The sequence below is a fragment of the Chelonoidis abingdonii genome, chromosome 19 (genome assembly GCF_003597395.2).
Source record: "Chelonoidis abingdonii isolate Lonesome George chromosome 19, CheloAbing_2.0, whole genome shotgun sequence".
Classification (NCBI taxonomy): Eukaryota; Metazoa; Chordata; order Testudines; family Testudinidae; genus Chelonoidis; species Chelonoidis abingdonii.
The window spans coordinates 27,320,304-27,342,310 of record NC_133787.1 but is presented as its reverse complement, the minus strand read 5'-3'; positions in this window follow the sequence as shown (position 1 = coordinate 27,342,310).

Genomic DNA, 22,007 nt, shown 5'->3' with positions numbered 1-22,007 from the left:
TATAGAATAAGAAGTACCAATACCAACAGAAGTAGCCTCAATCAATAAATGAGATGATCTTAAATCAAGCATCAGGAGAAAAAAAATACTTTTTGAAGTAAATAAAGAATGACCCATAGAAGGGTAAGAAGAAATTAACATAAGCAATATATTCATTAGAATTACCCATACCAAAATTCCCAAGTCCTCTGTTTAGCCTGATTAATATGTAACAATGCATATAATTCGAGTTCACAGCCTCTCTTGGGCTAGTTTTGAAGTTTTGTGCAAAATCCAACCTTCAGTCTTCCACTGAGTGATTAGAGAGTAAAGTTACTCGCACACGGTTAGAAGTATATTTCCTGATCAGATTCTGGTCCATTTATTCTTTTGCTAAAACTGTCTGTTGCCAAATGGAACCTGCACAGGGCATAGCTGGCATTATGATGCATAGTATCACATTGAATGTGCAAAGAACAGCCCCGCTGAGTGACACGATATGATATGTCCTTGTATATTCACATAAATCAGATTATTTGGCAAACCTGCAATCAGTGCTTTTTGCAAAAGAGATATTCTCTGGTTATGTTAAGCTATTGTAAGACGTGCTGAGTTAGTATTGCTTCAGGTTGGACGTTATCTATTAAGCGAGGACTGCTGTCCTCCTACCAGATCTGTGAGCATGAGTGATCATCTTTAAAATAGTTTAAGATCTTGAAGATCCTGGAGCTGTTTTAAGTTGGAGGCTTGGTTAGGGCTAGTGGCGATCTGTTATTTTCTTGTGGGACCTGTCCTGTAGGTAATATGCTTCTGGTTACTCTTCTGCTCGTCAATCTGTTATTTTCACTTCACAAAAAGGTTTTTTTTTGGGGGTTCTTGTTTTTTTAAGTTTTTTAAGAACGCTGATAGAGAACTGTAGGTGTTTACTCGTCTAGTGAATTGAGCAAATACAGACTTATATTAAGCTGCTGTAGACACATGAATCATAGTTTCCTGGATGGAAGCTGAGCATAGGTAAGTATAGCGTCAATGGGTTTCGCGTAAGGGGTGTTAGTACCATACTCTATTAAATCTGAAATCACTATTAATATTCCAATATGCTTAATTAACAGACTAGCTGCCTGTCTTCTAAAGGTATTGACATTACTTTGTAAAAAACAAAAAAACATAGACTTGTGTAAATAAAAATTTAATCCAATAATATTATGTGGCTCGCTCCATAAGATTTGCTAATTTATTTGTATGTACAATATGCCTGGAACTCTAACCAACATTGGACTTACAGTACACAGACATTTACCAATAAAAAAGACAGTCATGGCCCAGTAGAGTTATTTGTGTAAATATGAAAGATAGAGGAAAGGTGGAAAAAAAATTATCCCCTGTTTCATAGAGGAGCAAAATATGGCAAGACTACTTCAAAATCATGACAAGAAGTCCTGTGTCATTCTCCGAGTCCCACAGATACTTATTAACACACAAAATCACCCTTTAAAACAATAATAAAAAAAAGATCGAAAAACCATAAACAATGAAGATACCAAATCTGGTAGCCTGAAAAAATCACGGAAAGTCGTAAGAAGCAGCCAGCCTCTAAGATAGACAGCTGTATTTGCTCCAATCACTGCAGACAGAGATAAACACCTACAAGATCTCTATCAAGCATTCTTAATAACTACATACCAGCTCTGCTGAAGTGATAAAAAAGATTGAACAGAGCCAGAAGAGTACCCAAAGCCATTTACTACAGGACAGGCCCAACAAAGAAAATAACAGAACGCCATAGCCATCACTCCACGCCTCCAAACTAAAACCAATCTCCAGCGCATGCTTCAAGATCTACAACACTATCTTAAAAGATGATGCCCTCACTCTCCACAGATCTTGGGAGAACAGGCCATCCCGCTTATAAACCAGCTCCCAAACCTGAGCAAATACTCACGCAGGCAAACACGCCACCATACAACAATAAATACTAACCCAGCAAGGAACCGTATCCTTGGCAAAAACAGCCCGATCCAGCTCTGTCCAATATCTATTTAGTGACACTATCAAAGGACATGACATCACAGGCTGTAGACAATGGATCATGTGGTGTGTCCTGGATGGAAGCTGGAGGCATGTAGGTAAGTATAGCGGTCAGTGGGTTTCCGGTATAGGGTGGTGTTTATGTGACCATCTCTTATTAATCTGAAATCAGCTATATATTTCCATATGCTATTTTTAAACAGACTAGCGCTTCTAAAGGTATTTGACATTACTTTGTTATAAAATAACAAAAAAACATTACTTTGGTGTAAAATAAAAATCTTTATTCTCTAATATTAATATTGTGCTCTGTCTCATAATATTTGTTGCTATTTATTTGTATTGCAATAGTGCCTGGAGACTTCAACCAGCATTGGACTTTACAGTGTTAAGCATTGTACATACCAATAATAAGAGACAGTTCATGGCCCAGAGAGTTTATTGTGTAAATAGATAAGATAGAGGAAAGGTGGAAGAAAAGAAATATCCCTGTTTCATAGATGGAGGCACAAATATGGCATTGACTTGCTTCAAATCATACAAGAAGTCTGTGTCAGTCTCCTGAGTCCCAGCAGTACTTTAACCACAAATCACCCTTTTAATCAAGAATTAAAAAGATCTGAGAAGACCCAGACAATGGAAGTATGATCCAAATTCTGTGGCCTTGAAAAATGATCTGGAAAGTCTTGTAAGAATGGGATTCCTGGAGATGTCTGGTATTTTCAATTTCCACTTTTCAGTTGGGAGAGAAGCAGCCTCCTAATATTTCAGCACTTCTGGGCCTAACAGAAACCAGGAAATGAATTACATGTGTTTTAACTGACATTTTAAAAAATGTTACCTCAACTTTTCCTGTATGTTAAATGTTCATTCTGAGTTTTTAGCAAATGGTGGAGTCAGATCTCAGTTTATCTGAACTGGTTCTTCCTGTTCCTACTACTTAGTTTTAGATATATCACTTCCAATGAGCTTAGCCACTAAGCTATTGCATATTACATTGGAAACTGACTGTAAGAATGCCATGCTTTATTTCCTTTTCAAGAAGTTTAATCAAAAGTGACCCACAATTTCAAGCATGAATGCTTAACACCTCATTATTAACCAGCAGCTGAGACATCTTATAGCACTACCAGTATGGCTTGGGATGTGGTGACAGAACTCAAGGGCCCCCGAAATACATTTATGGTTTAGGTAACATTCTGCTAAGTCTCTCTTTTGGTATGATACAATATGAAGGAAGAAAACCTAGTCCAGGTGTCTCCTGTGGCGGTGTTTTCTTTTCATAAAAACTTATAGTTTTCATGTAAAGGGATATATGTTAGATTTCCCAATGTAAACATTTCTGTTGGTATCAAGTTTAATATTTAAAATACTGAGACTCACTTTAGATATCAAAGTTAATAAACTAGTTCTGCATGAGCTTGTCAATATTAGGGAACTCAAGCAATCTCCTTCCTCAGGCTTCAGTGATCATGTGTGTAGCAATAAGTGTGGCCACTTTAAAATAAAATTACGTCAGTTCTAGTCTGTCAACCAGAGTCTATCCTGCAAAGAAAGTTTGACTTCTCCTTTCCCTAGACTTACTCTCATAACTTCTCACCAAGGGGTCTGTTTTATCTGGTGTGTTCCAGAATGTTTCAGATTCATTTAATCAAAAAACTTTCACCTCAGTTTAAAAAGACTGTTAAGTTGTATAATGCTTTGAGACAATATGGCATTGTTGCTGTTGGTGAAGAGTAATATTAAATGTGGAGGAGTTCTAACTGTATGCGTTTTAACCACTTTCCTATTAACTGGGTACCAGTTCCCAAAAACCGTCTTTAACCCTGCCAAACCGAGCAAATCGTATCCCTCACCCCACTCAGCGTTGAGGACCACAACACATAAAGGAGAATCCCATCGTCTACTTAAAATGGAGAAGCCTCACTGTAGCCCCAATCATTATGAAAATAAACTTGGAAGTGCAAGAAAGGCAAACCGAAAACTAGAGCTGAAAGAGAGCTTCTTTCTCCTTAAAATCACCAGTTAACCACCGTTCTTTCATAGTCACTCAGAACATAGTCCTCTGAAAAACCATAGCTCTCTTGATTTATGGGAAGAACCCAAATCATAACACGGTGTCACCGGCCACCACTGATGGAACTAGTGCCCTCCCAAGCTACTTCTGGCTAAGCCAGTTCCTTTGTTGAGCAGCCAATGGTTCACCTCCACTGTTGAAAGCCATGGTGAAAGCACTAGTATAGACTGATTGCTGCCAATTTTGTAGGTGCTGTATCATGTAGATCATTCCTGAGCAATGTTAGACAATCACCCAAAGTCCTCCCTACATTAGCATACCTACCATTAGCACCAGTAGTAGCTGAGAACAGATAAAAGGTATGAGAAGGCTAGTTTAAGGGAGGTTTCAGAAGGAGGCTCAGGGAGAGCATGCTGGCAGAATTGTTGTTTGAAACACCTTGGTGGTCCCTGTGTTGTGTATATATGTTTGCCTACCATGCTGTTGATTCACCAATTCAACTGACAGTAAATCGATTGAAACTTTCTAAAACTAGAAGAAAACAATGGTTTCTGTGAAGCTGATAGGGACTGCCCCAACAGCAGGGGCACATGGCTACTCTGTGTGTGTGAAGATTGTGCTCTTCATTTGTAATTGTGCAAAACAGAATGCTAGCATGGGATGGACAAAAGTCAGGCTTTGTGGGGCAGGATTGGTTTGTTTTTTCCTTGGGTTGAGGAATTGATGACAATTTGGTTTTGGTAAGGAATTGGAAGGGATCATGGGCTGGTGGCAAAATATTTCATATTTCTAGCAAAGAAATAATGAGAGCTCGACCTGTTAGTTGCAAACTTGCAACCTATACTTCAGCAATAGGTTTTTGTGACATTGATTCTAAATCAATTCAGAACTCATATGGAGATAACCACATGCAGTTTTGACCCAAATTCTGCTCATGATTGAACTAAGTTTTTGTGGGTTTCATGTCCCCTAATGCTGTGTTCTAACAAATTATTTCAAAATATCCATGTTTTGAGCATAATGCGTTAAATCCGATTTATATTTTTCCAGGAGCAAAGTAATCCTTGCATATGGTACATTGACTGCGTTCAGGGAAGGATTTTTATTTTAAACCTTTTTTTAATTAATATTTTCATTTTAAAAGTTCAATGCATTTAGCATTCAAGCTCAGTTACATATGCAACTTACAGTGGTTTGTTAAACTGAAGCATAAAGTTTGAAATTATGGTTTTCTCCCATCCTGCAATTTGTAAAGAAACATTTTTGTTGACTCTTCTACAACAAAGCTCCTTTGTGTAGTTTGAGAAAAAAATGCCAGACTCTGTCTTTGTTTGCTGAGTTGCTGTTCACAGTATGTCAAGTGAGATTGTTTGGTAGTGTACATACAGCAGTCCAAAAAGTTCAGATTGAAAAATCAAAAGGGATCTGGTGACTGGTTGTGGGGCATTTACTACGCTGACTGTCAGAGTTAACCAAACTATTGGTCCCTAAGCCACATAGTAAAACAACTGAATTAAAATCAGCCTGACACACATGTGAATATAGTAGTCTCAGCCCTGTGTTGTTGTTTTTTTCCATGGAGTTCAGTCAACACTATGTTATGCAAAATGACTCCCAGTTTCTGACATTAAGCTATATTTTGATCAATCTTACCCACCCTGGGATATATATATAATTTAATATAAATATTTTGGTGGCACAGTAAATGAGCAGCTTGAGAACTGAGGTCCTCTATTTAGCAACAATAATGTTCTTCAACATTGCCCTGAAGGGAACACCTTTAGATGTGAGAAGATAGTTTAGTTTCTATGATCCATTCATCGACCTCTTCTGAAACTCCCCATAAGGGTGGCGGTTTTGAGGGATACTTGACTACTACAAATTGGATTGAGATTGGAAAATCATTTCTCTTTGACTAGCAAGCTGACCTTAGAGTTGCTGCTGGCAAATTTCATTCCCAAGAACTTGTTTAGAAATGGTGGCCAGGAGATGAAAGATTTTAGCTCATTACCAATCCGCAGAGCTATCCATTTCTCAAACACTTGCGTTATCCTAAATTATACAAATTGTATCAGTGATAGACCCTTAACAGGAACTACAATGGTGCTCTTATTTTGTACACTATTATTGGGAAACATTGTATACATACTTGTTTGTTTCACTGTGTTTTCCTTACTTCCAATTAATGGTAGTCACTGTGGAGATAAAATGTCCTCCAGGATTTTGTTTCTTTATCTCCAACAAATTGGTTTATGTAGCTTTTTCTTATTTTTCCTCATAATATTCTTTGCCTTCAAATGCCATTCTTTATGATGATGTGTAAAAATAATCAAAGTGTTAAAAAGGTAATTTTCCCCTTTAGAATTAGGTTACATAGAAGTAGTATAATAATCCAGAAAGAGGTTTAATTTTCTCAGAGTCTGAACACAGGAGGTTTAAAGGGTGTATTTGGGGGATCTGTTTACAGCTTATTATGAGTATCCTAAAACTGCACAAAACAAACGAGCCAATGTTTCCAGTGGCATGGCAGGCAACTGGCAATCAAGACTCTTGGGTTTCTTACCCAGCTCTGTGTGTGCCTTGTTCTGTGATCCTGGGCAAATTACTGAACCTATCTATCTAGATTCTTATATGAATCCAACCATTATGGTATCTGAACACATCCAAAAATTACACAGCAGACATACACAAATATCTTTAATTTAGAAACGGCTTCTCTCTATGTATGTGCGATTGGCTTTGTCTGTTATGAAAGGCCTGCTTACAGAAGTGGGGTTTGAGTTTTGTTCCAAATCACTGAGGTTTGTAGCTAGCCTCTTGGCTTCTGAGAATGAGTTCCATATTTATAGCTGGGCATTGAGAAAGCTCTGTCTCCTGCACATAAAAATTTTGTTTTACTTCAGCCATTTGTAAAATTGATCATAATAAACCTACCTCCTGTGTATAATAGATGTATTTGTAAAATAGGGATAATTAGTTACCTCCTTTACCTTGGTCTTGTGAGGCATAATTAATTAGTGTTTGTAAAGAGTCTCAACAGATAAAAAATAATGTAAGTGCTAAGTATTGTTTTAATTACCTTTTAAAGCATTAAGATGCTCACATAGATGGTGAATTCCAATCTATACTGAGCATGGTTTGTGGGAAAGTACTGTGTGAAATTTATTGTCCATTTGAGCTCAAGGAAGGACTGAATTTTGGAAATGCTCTGATTAATAACATTCACCTGAGATTTTTGGACAGCACATCAATAAGTAGACACAGCTGGAAAAAGTAATCTCACTCAGGGTTGCTTCCAAGTTGAGACTGAAAACTGTCACTGTAATAAAGAAGTCACTGGGGGCATAACTGTCCCATCTTACTTTTGAGGGAAATGCACTGGGTGGACTAAGATAAGCTGTTTTACATGAAGAAATACATGCTAGCTCCTTTACCATATTTCTGTTGCCTGTGTAGGCCATGTTTTTTAAAATTTATTTATTTGATTTATTTAATTAAGGATCCAAGATGGAATTTTAAAAGAAGATAAAGTGGAATTAGATTCCCAGCCTCCATTAGAATTCTGTGGAAGGTTGGATGCCATACTATCTGCCTTACTATCTTTGAATGGACCTTCATAAGCTAACAAGATTTTCTCTCCTTTTTTTCCTGGGTTATTTATACACTTTTGTATCTATTGCAATGCTCACCACATTTGCTGATGGTACACCAAGTATATTACACTCCCTGTTATTGCAATATATAGCACTTTTCCTTCCTTCGTTATTGTTTTTAGGCGCAAGTGTTCATAAATATCCTGGTTGGTACTATTAAAATAATGCTGAAGTGAATACCAGATGCACAAGTGTCGTTGGGTATTAAAATAATATGGACACAGAATCATCACCTCAAACCCCAAGGGGGAACAACATTTCTTTCTTGTTGATACAACTACAATCTATCCCTTGGGCATGCCTGAAGGAAATTCTGAGGTCAGCTGTCTCTTCGTACTATTTGTGGAAAATTAGGTGAGTAAGGGTTGACAAGTTATTAGACAGAATGTCCCTGTCCATTATAATATCCTGGCCTTTCAGGAACCAGCTGTCCCATGCTATTACAGTCTATACTGAATATTCTTTTCATATTGAAAAGCAAGTACTTTCACCCCTCCATAAAAATATAGTATTTTGAAGTTTGTTCCTTGTTTAACCTTTTGCTGAAATACTGAGAAAAGTACCCTAAAAATATATTCAGATTAGACATGAGCCTGAGCCACAAAATTTGGATTTGAACCTGAATCAAAATTTCCCTGAAGACGAGGAGTAATGGGACCTGAGGTTTTGGATTGGCCTATTATAGAGATAAAATAGGCAACAGCTGCTAAGCGTGGATTCAGATCCAAGCTTCTTGCAAGTTGCAAGGAGTTTTGAGCTGCGGTGTTGCTTCAAGCCCATCTTTAGTTCAAATTGTTTGGAATGTATTTGCTTTCTATATGAGAATGTATTTGCTTTCCGCTATGAAAACACAAATTAATATTTTTGTTTAAAATGTGCAGCTAAGTACATTTAGAATTTTTGAATGATATTTTTACTCCCAAAATTAGGATATTTCTTAAAAAGGAAATGTATGATGTTTGGGAAATATTCTGTTTTTTTTCAATAGAATGTATATGGTCTATTGGGTTTTTTGTTTATTTTGTTTTGCCCACAATTTTTCAGTTCCCATTTTTTCATGTTTTTTATTGCCACTGTACCACTTCTGATTGGCTTGTTTAGTCATCTGGTGGCTATTTTTTGTTTGTTTGTTTTAATTTTCTTTTTTGAAATTTTTTACTTCAAAATTGAGAAAAAAAATACCTTTTCAAAAACAATTTATTAGAAAACTTGGAAAACGAAAGCCCGCCACACCTTCAAATATGTATAATTTCCAAAGAATGATCTCATTTTGTTACCAGCTCTGTTTAAAAAAGTGTACTACTTTTTGTCTGTTTTATTATTAATGGGTCAGGGGAAATTAGCATGAAAAAGGTGAGATTTTACTTCCCAAAATGATTAAATATGCATGAAAATGGAAGTTAAGTTGAAATAAAAGTTTACTATTCATAATGTAATTTAGCATCTATTAAAAGCACTATGTAAATATTAGATGGCATTACTCTGTTAATATTATTAATAACACAGTTGTTAACAAATAATTAAAATCATTCTCACCTCTTGCCCATCAAAACTGAACTATTTCCAGGAAAACAAGGTAACATGGGACTGGGAAAAGTAATAACTAAATACATATTTGTGCTTCTTAAAGATGAAGACTATAAAGCAATATACTGGTTTAAAAAATAACAAGGTAGTATGTGATTGTGAGAAGATGGCATACTGGAGAAGCATAATTTGTGACTTTGCTTAGAATGATATTAAAGTATACTCTTCTTTCATTTGACATGACTAAATTTAAACACGTTCCTTTTCACACCAGACTGTCTGAGGATTTCTAAGCTTAATTGATTGATGATACCCATCTAGCTCTCTCACACAATTATGTATTGTCATTCTGTCCCTCTTGGACTAAGTGATGACAATTATGTCACTTTATATATGCAATTAGTTTGCGGTTTCCTTCAAGGATCAAAGTGGTTTGGACCTTCAGAGTATTTTGATTAGTTTGTATATTATATAAGATGCCTACTTCATTGATTGGTCACCTGTTACCTGTTGTTTGGTAGTTGATTCTGACCATTATTTATTTAAACAGCCTTCTGCTCTCCTCCACCTCTCCCCCATTTTCAGACCTCAGCATTCTTCAGCAACCTCTCAGAAATGAAAATGAACTTCCCTACTGGCTAATTTTTGCTGCAAAACATTCAGATATTAATGAGTAACATAAAGTGGGTTTTGTTTCTTAACAAGCTCAGACACTGAAGTCAGTCACACACACAGGCCAAATTGCCAAAGCTTTAGAAATGTGGCAACTTCCATAATAAGAAAAGTCAAAGCTATTTATTCTTAGAGTACATTCAGTCTAATGGAGAGAAACTCTGGAAAATTCTAAAATCACTATTCTCTAGATTAAGAAATGTTCTTTTGCTCTCAATTTGTAGCGATTTATAGTTTATTCCTACCAAGCCTTTACCCTGTCGGAGTATAGTAACAAGCTGTGAGAAACTATTTCTGTGGCTTGTGAATTTAGTCAATTCACTGTATCTTCTGTAAGTGATAAAGCATCATCAAGATTCTTTTCCCAAGAAGCCAATGTTCTAACTGTTCAAAATGGAACTGCAAACATTTGTGTGCCTAAACCATAGGATGTGCACTTTATGCTAAGCTTTTAAAAGAATCTGTTGGTATCATCCTCTCTCACTTCAACTTGTGCACTAAAGGATCTGTGACTTCAGGAACAGCTCAGTAGCTTGCACTAAAGGAATCCAGGAAAGTTTGAACAGTTCATTGCAAAAACTCAGGAGAAACTTAATGTTGCCACATTCTGGCATAGGTGAAAATGGGAGCGATGCCTGTTTATAATAAGTATATTCCAATGTCACTGGGGGCCGCATTGCCTATTTCCATGGCGAAAAAAATCCCACAGGAAGAATTCCTAAGGAGAGAAACATGCCATGAGGTTTCTCTTAAATAACAAAATTGGGAGGAAACTATCTAAGTGCTGTCAAAAGTAATATAGAGATGCAGCCCTCAAACCTATGCAGAAGCCCAGGATTTCCATATAATTTCCAGGATTCCCTGCCCTCCATCCCGAGTTGCATTTGTCTTACAGGCTATGTGTACTGTGCAATCACAGGGTATGTTTGCAGCTTGTGTAGACATACCCAAGCTAGGTAGATTAAAGCTAGATTGGGTACTGGAGCAGTGAAGTCACAGCAGCATAGACTTTAGTGCAGGCACCATAAGCCAGCCCCTGAGTAATTAGCTGGACAACTAGCCCATGCTGTCAGTCTTCACTGCTCTATTACTTGAGCAAGCTACATTAGAGCTAAATTAAATTAAACCAGTATGTCTGCCCAAGCTGCAGTCACACCCTTTGATTTGCAGTGAAGAGATTATGGGGGGGAAGCATAATCAGTGTTAATGGTAGTTTCAGCTTCAGGTAAAAATATAGACTTGTGTGAGTATTGTGCATGTAATTTCACCATGACATTTGATGCCTTTATCATCCTGCTATGCCTCCTGCTGATGCATAGATCTTACACCTCACAGATTGGCTGATCCCTCCCCACTTCCCTCCGCTGTTTTCTAGGTAGGCCTATGGAAGATGTCATCCATTCTGTGAAGAGGCTGACTTACTGCTAGCACCCCCTAGTGGCTATAGCAGCTCTTGCCCCAATGGGTGCCTCCTGCCAACCATTGCTCTGGGACTATGGTGGTCTGCCTCTTCCTTGGCCCTCTTCCTCTTGACTTGGCCCTCCAGTCAAGTCACATTAAAGTCTCTCCCCTTCAGGGGTAGTCAGCTAACAAAAATAAGGGGAATTAACACAAATCAATCATCCAAAAGTTGGGTTAAGACTCTCTCTTTCTTCAGAGGGGGCTCATCAGGCTGTGGCCCTAAATTGAGTTTGGGGTAATACAGGGGAATGGTTCCTTCTCAGGGTGAGTTAGCATCTGGCCAGCCTGCCGCCCCAGCCTTCCTCCCTCCCTCCATCCCTGAAGGGATCATCAAGTAGCAGTCATCTAGGAAGCTTCTGCCTTCACTCAGACCTCTCTCCAGGAGCTAAAAACTTAAGGCCGGTTTTTCTCCCGACTCAGCCATCAGCTGAGCTGGGTTTCTTCTCCGTAAATTCCTTCCTCCAGTCCTGATCTCAGAAGTGTGATGGGGAGGAGCCACCTGAGGCCACATTAGTTCATTAAACCTGTGTTGCCAGCGTGGGAGTTGTATACCCCATCACAAAGTACTGATCAACAGGAATGATTCGGCCCATTTCTTTCTTTTTGTTCTGACTGGAGCCCACTGGCAGAATCTTGCTCTTTTCTCTGCTTTCTCTCCCTGAAGTGGATTTATCCCCAGTGTTTGCAGATTTCCATGATGGAAGTGAAGATCCCCAAACCAGACAAGAACATCACATTCCACAACTAGAAAAAGCTGAACTATGGAATAACTATATTCCAAATATTCAAAAACCATGACTCCTCTCCCCACTCAAATCATCAGGTTGACTTAGAAATCATGATTTTTTTAAAAAAAATAAGTTTGAGTTTCCTTTACTTGCCTTCTGGGCTTTGGAGTCATTAGGATGCACTCAGATCATGGTTTCAAGCTTTACTCTGCAACCATGCTTGCTAGAAATGTACTCTTTATTTTGTTTTATGTTTTTAAATTAAATCTGAGGTTCTCTTGTAATTGCATGCCTCCAGGAGCTGGGGCTTTAAGAAAAACATCAGGGAGGAGATTTCCAAAGGGCAAAATTCCAGTTAGATGCCCAAATTTCATGGACTTTAGATGTAAGTTAGACTCCCAACTGCCATTTGTGCTTTTGAAAAATCACACAAGAAACAATAAAATTGCATGAGCTGGAATAATAAAGGCTTTTGCACTCTGGGATCCTCAGATAAAAGATGCTATATTTTAATTGTGAAATTTTTGTCCATCCGTGTACACAGCTGCCATTGGCATCAGCAGGATTTTAGCATGTGGACTGAAGGTGTGATGTGGCCCTGGCTCTGTGTAAAATGTCACTTTTTCACAATGCTAATTTTTAATTATAGCTTGCGGGGGGAAGTGTCTGAAACTGTTACTAAAAATCTGTTTAAATGTTATAGAAAGTAAAATGGAAGTCAGCCAGTTGTAGAGAAAACAAACTGTATTTGTAGACACTGGCTGTCTTAGGAGATTGATAATGAGAAATGGAAGCTTTCACATCTAAGCTGCCAATGGCTACACTTATGACGGCATGTAGAGTACAGATACTGCACGGCCATCTAGCACGGGTATAAAGAGCAGTTGAGTTAGTAAGGCACTGCTTAAGCAAGTAGAGTACAGACATGCCAGAACCTTAGGGTGTATGTACCATACACAGCGCTCTATGTGCCCAAGCAGTGCCTCCCATGTCCACATAGCTATTTTTACCAGTGTAGTGTTCCACTGCTGGAGCTTTTTCCTGATGCAGTGAAAGTCTCTGGTTGCGGTGAAAGGCTTTGGTAGGGGGAAGCAGCAAGGAAAGACTCTACCCTCTCCCTGCTGGCAGAACGTTTCCTTGCCACTTCCCCATGCTAGAAGCTTTCTCTGCCATATGTAGCTACAAACTACACTGTGGAAACAGCCTATTTTTTGCAGCGGTGCCTAGGATTGCATGTGGGCCTGGGTTAGGAGTAATTCTTTCCAAGTCATTGGCCATGTCCACACTGCAAGGAGTGCGGTTTCTAGCCCACATAGCCATACTCATGCTCGCTCTTATCTGCACTAGAGTGCTAAAAATACTATTGTAGCCATGATAGCATAAGCAGTGAAAGTGGTGGCATGGGCTAGCTTCCCCAAGTACAAACCTGCCTGAACTTCATAGATCCGTACCTGTTCCACCTTTGCTTGTGCTACTGCAGCTACATTACTATCTCTAACATGCTAAATCAGATGAGAGCTAGCACAAGTATATCTCCGTGAGCTGGAAGTCACACTCCCTATCTCGTACTAAAAAGCTAGCCATAGCTGAGGCATGCTGATGGGGAAATGAGGAGGAAGCTTACAAGACTGGCAAAAACTTTCTTTAATACCTTGAATTGTATATTGAAACAAAACAGAAATGCTACTGCCCATGGTCTGGGGATAAATTGAGGACTTTGCTCTCAAGGGCTCTCAACTTCAAATCTTTCATTAAAAAGATTATAAACTAACATAAAACAAGTAAACAAAACAATTTTTAATTTAATATCATTGAATTTTACAGCACTTAAATACTACAATTTAAATATGTTTATTTGCAGCAGCAGAATTGGAGATGTTACTGTAACTCACTTAACTTTCACAATTCTCTTGTTCTGTTCAAACATACAGTATATAGAGCCATTTCTGATTGTATGTTTGCAGCACTTTCAGCTATGCAATACATTAAAATATACATTTCTCTTCATCTCTGTCCTTAAACTTCCATAGGAACTCTACAAATGGATCAACTCATATAGTCATATAGGGCCCTCAACGTGCAGTTTTCAGAGCTGGGCCTAGTTAATATTTTGGTAGCCTTTTTGTCATGGTCATTCAAACTGAGACACCCATGATTCTACTAAAGATCTTTTTCTTTCTTAATTCTTTTTGAACTCTTCCTGACCTACTGAACAATGTGTCATCTTCCTGTGGCTGATATTCTGCATGGTTGGATTAGCATCAGTCACATACGTAATACATTCTCTCTGCTTTATAGTAGAGTGGACACAGAAGGGTTTATACTGATGTTTGACTTAGTACCATTTAATTTTTTTTTAATATGTTAGTGTGGTTGTGCATATCTCAATATAATGCTATAGAACTGAACTATTGTTTTGTTTCTTTTGAAAAGCATGTTGCTATATAATGCTGTTAATTCCAGAATTTGAGGAAGAAATCAGGAATGTCACTCAAAGGAGATCCTAATTAAATTAGGTCAGACCATTATAGGGCCAGGACCATAACAGAAATATGATTCTAAACTAGGGTTAGAGAAGGTTGTAATAAGTAATTGAATTAGATCAACGTATCCTTATGTATTATTCTATCTAACTTCTTATAAACCAGGATTTTTAAATAATGACTAGAAAATGTGTTCCTCCACTTTTGAATGCTCAACTTCAGATCCTGTATAAGGGCCTAATTTCAAGAGGGTAGAAATGAAGACTCCTCTAAAGTGCATGACATTTGGCACCCAAAATCAAAGGCACTCAAGATCATTAGTCACTTTTGAAAAACTTGACCATAGTACCCTTATTACAGTACTGATCCTGCTGCAGTTGCCCGTCTCATGCCATTTCTTGCATTGCTGGAAGGAGCCATTACTACAAAGCACCTTGTATGGTTACATGAACATCTCTGAAGTACTTACTGTAAATGTTCATAAAGAGCCAGGTTATACAGACAAGCTGAGCACCCAGCAGCTCTCATTTATGTATCTTCAGTGTTCTCAATGGGAGTTGCTGGGTTTAGTTCACTTTCAGATATTTGGCTACTTAACTTAGGTGCCTAAGTAGGAGTGAAGCTGTTCTGAAAATCTGACTCAGGAACTCTAAAAGTGGAGAGAGGAGGAGGGATGAAGATAGTGGAGGAGTAAGGAAGAAGTGTGCATATGTGGAGGGGGAGCGGGTAGAAATAAAGAGAGAGGTTGATTTCCTGGAAGAAAGGTCACAGTTCTTTAAACACTTGGAATTTGTGCATAGGAGGTTATTTTGTAATTGTCTTGACTTACCAGTTCCATGCCAAACATTATTTAAAAAATTCTGTAGAAATCACACTTTTTAAAATTTCCATTTCATTTCCATTTCAACAGAGGCAGTGAGGAATACAATACAGGGCATTTCAATATACATCATTTTTGTCTTTCCTTCAAATGGTAAGAATTTTGATACTAGTTATGCAATACTCAACATATTAAATGCTCCGGAAGAATTATTATAGATTGCTTATACTTTATCAGTAGACACCTACCAAATTCACAGCCATGAAAAACGCATCATGGACCATGAAATCTAGTCTCCCCTTGTGAAATCTGGTCTTTTGTGTGCTTTTCCCTTATACTATACAGATTTCGTGGATGAGACCAGCGTTTCTCAAATGGGGGGGGGGTCCTGACCCAAAAGGGAGTTGAAAGGGGTCACAATGTTATTTTAGGGGGGATTGTGGTATTACAACCCTTACTTCTGCGATGCCTTCAGAGCTGAGTGTCCAGACAGCGACGGCTGTGGCTGGGCACCCAGCTCTGAAGGCAGCACTCCACTGGTAGTAGCGCAAAAGTAAGGGTGGCAATGCCATATCATACTAAGCCACACTCACTTCTCTGCTACTGCCTTCTGAGCTGGGCAGATGGAGAGTGGTGGTTGCTGACTGAGGGCCCAGCTTTGCAAGTAGCAGGGCAGAAGTAAGGGTGGCAATACCATACCATGCCATCCTTACTTCTGCACTGTTTCTGGCAGCAGCTCTGCCTTCAGAAATGGGCTCCCAGCCAGAAACCTATCACTCTCCAGCCTCCCAGCTCTGAAGCAGCACCGCCTCCTGCATCTGTGCAAAAGTAAGGGTAGCAATGCCAGAACCCCCCTACAATAACCTTGTGGAAACCCCTCCCCAACTCTTTTTTGTGTCAGAACCCCTACAATTACAACACTGTGACATTTCAGATTTAAATAGCTGAAATCATGAAATTTATGATTTTTAAAATCCTATGACTATTTTGACCAAAATGGACCTTGAATTTGGTAGGGCTCTATTTATCAGGTTTGAATAGCTGTTCAAGTCATTATCTTCTGTCATTCTGCACACTGGAATTGCATTAATAAGTGGTGGGTGAGAAGTGATGTTCTACTGTGAGGAATAATGCACAATGCAATGATTTATCTTTTGTTTAGGTTTGATGTCATGCCTGAATTGACAATGTAGTCTTGTTAGCCTGGTATAACATTTATTTAGCTTGGATCCAAATAGTTTTTAACCATAGAAATCAGGTTTTTTGAGACTTTGAAACCCTATTTAGCCTGCCAGTGTCTTTCTAGGCTTTATATATCCCAGAAGGTCGATTATGCGGTGTGTACTCTGGGACAGTCTACTCAGGGAAAAATTTGGCTCCACAGTATAAGAGAAGAAAAATGATATGTCAGAGAAGCCTGCCAAGCTTTGGTGGGTAGAGGAGGGGGAAGAGAATGACGGTCATCTTTGCTTCCCTATCCCTCACTCTACTTATGGATCAAGCACAGCTCAGTGAAACTAGATGATCTAGACAATTAACGGATTCTCTTTGCCTTCCTCACCTGTGATCATTTATCTTCAGCATAATGGGCCTCCTAGCTGAAAGCTAGTTCAGTTTAACGTCTATGAAGAATTTCCCTTGTCTGGCAGACTGTAGCTTTCCCCTACCCCATATGACACCTGGGGAGACACCAAGGATGTTTTTCCCTATAACTCCATTAACACAAGTGCCAGACAGACTGGATGGAGACAGACCTGACATGGGGAGGCTTGGGCAAGGCAGAAAGTGGTGCTATTTTATTAAACCTAATAGGGAACAGCTTCTGGTGCCCAGGAGATTTATGGGGCTTTCCTGGGATCTTCAGAAATGGAAGCAGGATCACTTTGGAATAAGTCATTTGATTGTCGTTTCAACAGCCAACCACTTTCTGCTCTTGTCATGAAGATAGGTACTCTGTTGGGTGACCTTTTACATGGCTGTAGCTACTTTATTTGGTAGATTTTTACAGAACTTGCTGCTTTGCTTTTGGCATTCATTCTCTAGCTGCTAAGCAATATTGAACCTATCAAGTCATCCAAGAAGACCAGCCAAGATGAATTAGTTGCTTAATTTGCACATCAGGAACTTTAGATGGACTAATTATAAAAAGACATTTTGATAAAAATAGCACATATTTTGATAAAAATAGCACAGAATTACTAATGATAGATGAGGTCTGGGCTTTGCATCTTTGCTTGAGTTAATGTGTAAAATATACAAGAAAAGTAGGAAACTCATAATTTACAATATTTTAATACATTTGTAATTTATAGTACGTGGGGTGTAGTTACCCATACTGATATACTAAATATTAGAAAGTGTATAGTATAAAACACTATATAAAGTTCAGCAAAAACATTTTGAAAGTTTCTTCCTCTAATTAAAAGCAGGAATTCCACTGTATCTCAAAATGGAAAAAAGGTTTCTGTGCACTCAATGTTAAACATATTTTCAAAGGTATTTATGGAAACTATACATTATATATTCTACCAATTATGTTTATCAGGACTGCAAGCCTAATCAAATACTTTATTTCTTAATGATGAGACATTGCATACAAAATCAACGCATTATGCAGATATTTAAAGCATTATGGATTTAACATATTTATAAGGCAATTTCTGGATTTCAAAGGGATGAATCTTAGAAACTGATGTCTTAATTTCCTTATTTCAGCACCCTGTGCCAAATTCAGTCCTGGTATAAGTGAGTAAAACTCCATTCAGTGCAACAGAGTTGCATTCACTTATATCTAAGATCAATTTGGCCTCAGAGTAGAACTATAGCTGCTGCAAAATGTGGGAAAAGACAATCCAATGCGAAAAAAATCTTAATTTGTTAGGGAGTCATGGACTGATAAAATTCTGAGTTCAATTCTGATTTTTAAGGAACATGATTTTGAATATGTTTACAACAAATAGTTTGCCCCGTTCTATTGGTAGTATTGAAGCAAGCAGTTCTAGGACTTATGGTCAGATTTTCAGTGTGGTCTCTTAATCGGTATTTACAATCTTGCAAGCATCAAACCTGCAATGAGTGACAGCCGAGTTTCTAACTACTTGACCTTTGAGTGCATACAAATCCAAGATGTTAGACTTGCTAAATTTCAGCTGCTTTTAGAAGTCTTCTTTGATCATTTAGTCTTATAAATTAATATTGGTTAGTATATAAACATTGTTCTCCAGCAATACAAAATTCCTTTAGGTAATTCTACTGCCCTTCTGCAACCAGATTCATAAAGTTTGTCCTTTGGAATTCTGGAAAAAGTAAAAAATTTGCATACCACACTGTTGTCATGCACGCTATTTTTTCTTCTTTTTGACTGATAAACACCTTCTTCCCTCTGCTTTATTGTTCACCTCTCATTTACACATCACTGAAAATTGCAGTTTGTAAAGGGCACAAAGGCAGCTGGGGAAAAAGGCTGTCAGAATATTTGCATGTAACATGTATGTGCGTTGGAACAAAATAGGAAAATGTTAAAAAGGATTAGTGTGAGCGATTGTTGCAACTCAAGGAGGCACTGTTTATTAATGCCAGTTCTATATAATTATTTCCCCTTGAGATCAAAAGTAAATGTTCATTTGTAGAATCTACATTTTATACAGAAAGATATAGAAAAATATGTTTAGAACACTTTTCAAACGATTGGACCATTAGATAGTGAGAACGATAAAGACAATATCTTTATCCCAGCCTTAATCCTACAAGTTTTCACATAATTCATGGCAATTGAGCTCCAGCACAAATGTGAGTGAAGGCTTTACAAGGTTAAGATTAGACCTTCATGCCCATCCGCTTATTCTCAATGCATAATAAAAAAGAGGATGAGGATGGAAGTGGGTGGGTACAAACCACCAAAGACTTTTATTAAAGAAAAGAAAGAAAAGGGAGAAAAACAAGCCATTTATATTCAAAAGGGTCTGGTAAGACCGATTGTATGTCTTGCCCAATAAACAGTATCATAAACTAAATTAATCTGTTATTTTACAGCTGCATTTTCAACATGGCCTCAGTTTGGGAATACACACTACAGAATGTGCAATCGCTTGTGAATGCACTTTTTGGTAAGCTGCCCTCTGTGCATATTAATTGGTAGAATTTGCACAAGGATAACTCACATAACATACGTGCCTACTGAGATTTGCTACAAAAAACAATAAATAAAAATTCACACATTATTTCAGTGCACAAAATTGTGCACTCAGAACTGGAAAATTCTGCCCTTAGATTTTATGCTTATGAGCAGCTGCTTGGAATACAGAAAAAGGTTTTGTATATTTTATATTTACCTAAGCTCTCTCTCATGGTGTCATAAACATGCTAACTGTGGCTCTGACTAGATAATGATAATTCAGTTTGATTTTTGGACATTTTATTAGCATTATTCCAAACTGTAAAACCCTATTTTAGTTCATTTTAGTATCAGCCAGCAGCCCTTGATTAACATTGGTACCCAAGAGAGGTACATTTCTCTCCTTTTTGGACAGAAACAAATATTTAAGTATCACTTGTAAAATTGATATTTATCTGTCTGTATCTCCCTCAGATCCTAGGAAACTTCAGTACCCTAAAGGCACCATCATATTATTTGTGCCTCCTGGGCAGAAATAAGTTTAAAAATCCTATATGAGTATGTAAGTTGTTGTTTAGAGTAGTAAATTAGGGCACATGCAAGGTAACATGGGAGAATATTTAATCCAATTTGCAACTAATACAAGTACATCTATTGTAATTAATGCTGATCTTTATGAAATATAGTGTAGAAATTGATGTCTATTGCTCCAATTTGTTTTCACTTGTTTACCTTGACTTCAGGATTTGGACTGCAGGATTTAGCCAAATATTTGTAAAACAGTCATTGAGATTTGGATATGTGCCATTCTATTGGAATAAATATTAGGTAATAACAAATGGTTTTGACCTAATAGCTACTAAGAAAAGCAGAGACACGGATAAATTGGGCAGTTTCCTGTAAACCATACTTACTATTCACTATAATGGATTGACTAGACAGAATCTAGATCCCCTCAAATGTCAGCCCTCTCCCTCCTTTTCAGATATTGCTTACACGGAAAGATTGATCCTGCCAGTCCCATTGTGCCTTGAACTTGTTTTTGCTGAGCCCACCCTCCCTTTCTTGGCACTTGGATTCTCTTCCTCTTGCCTTCCACCAGCTGAGTAATTTTGTGATTGATTGATTGAGGGGATAACAGTTTATTCACTGAAAAATACAATCTTGAGTTGACTGAAAATATTCTTGACATTGGGGTTGAATTCAGTTCACCTCTGACCCATACCCCCAATTATTTTTTCTCCTGAAAAAATCAAACTATTTCCATATTTTCTAAATTAAATGTTTCAACTTTGCATTTGGAAATGATGTTTCAGTTTTAAATTCAGCTAGATTTATTTAAAAACAGAAAACACCCTCCCCCCCTAAAATAAACTAAACAAAAATGTTTCAGGTCAAACAATAGAACTCCAAAAAAAAAAAAATCAGTTCAGCCACTAAACTAAAAAATCAATTATTTGCTCAGCTCTTCAAACTCCTCCTGACTTTTCACCCCCAGATCCTCACTCTTTCATTGTCTTCCTTCCTCCACCTTTCCCCTCCCATCCCAGGACCTGTCCACAGTTCTCTATGAGAACGACCATTTTCCCTGTCTGCTATACTTACGAGAGCTGGGCAAATATGAGATTTTTCTTTTTTCTTTTCTTTTTTTTTGGGGGGTGTGTGCAATTTAAGCCAATAACAGCACATACCACACCAAAAAAGAAAAAATCTGCAAGAGTCAAAATAATGCAGGCAGAAGTCCAGCAGCAGAGCGGGGACTATCCAATGTATTATACTGAATGGAGTATGTATTGTCTTGTAGGCAGGTGGCATATGTGTAAATTTGGTTCAAGCAATTTATGGCCCTCAGAGACCCAGTATGGACTCAGGAGACAGAGAGGTACATAGTGGTGCAAGTAAGCCAGTACGATCAGGTACGCTGTACTGTTAAGACATTTATTGCCAGTATACCATATAGGAAAGACATTTTTAAGAATGAATTGTAGAACCCTGCATGGATACAAATTTATACCCTCAGATGTGGATATTTGTAGATAGAAATCACTATTCGCTGAACCGCATGGCTCACCTGGGAACCACAGCAGCAAAAGGAGCAGAAGCACCGTTCCCAGGACCCAACACCTCATTCTGGCAGTTGGAATACTCCTTCCAGATGTTGTCATGCTATTGTCTCACACTGAGGATATAACTCTTGGAGAGGGGGCCCTTGTTATTAGTAATGGTGGATTTGTTTACTAGAAATATAGATAGTTGGGTTTGCGATGACTGGGAGCACTACATGGAGAATTGCCTAAGGGTACAAAGATTGTAGACCTCTCAAGACATCAAGATAGAATTATATTCAGTGCTTGGACTAAGCTGGTGGCATGGTACATAGAGGTACCAGAGACACTGGAAAAGGTAGGAGGGAGGTCCTGGAGGCCAAATTTAGGCTAGTAGGTAAGAGATTGAAGTTCAGGACCTCCAAAGTAATATTCTCTGATATGCTTCCTGTTCCGCGTGAAGGGCAAATTAGATGGGCA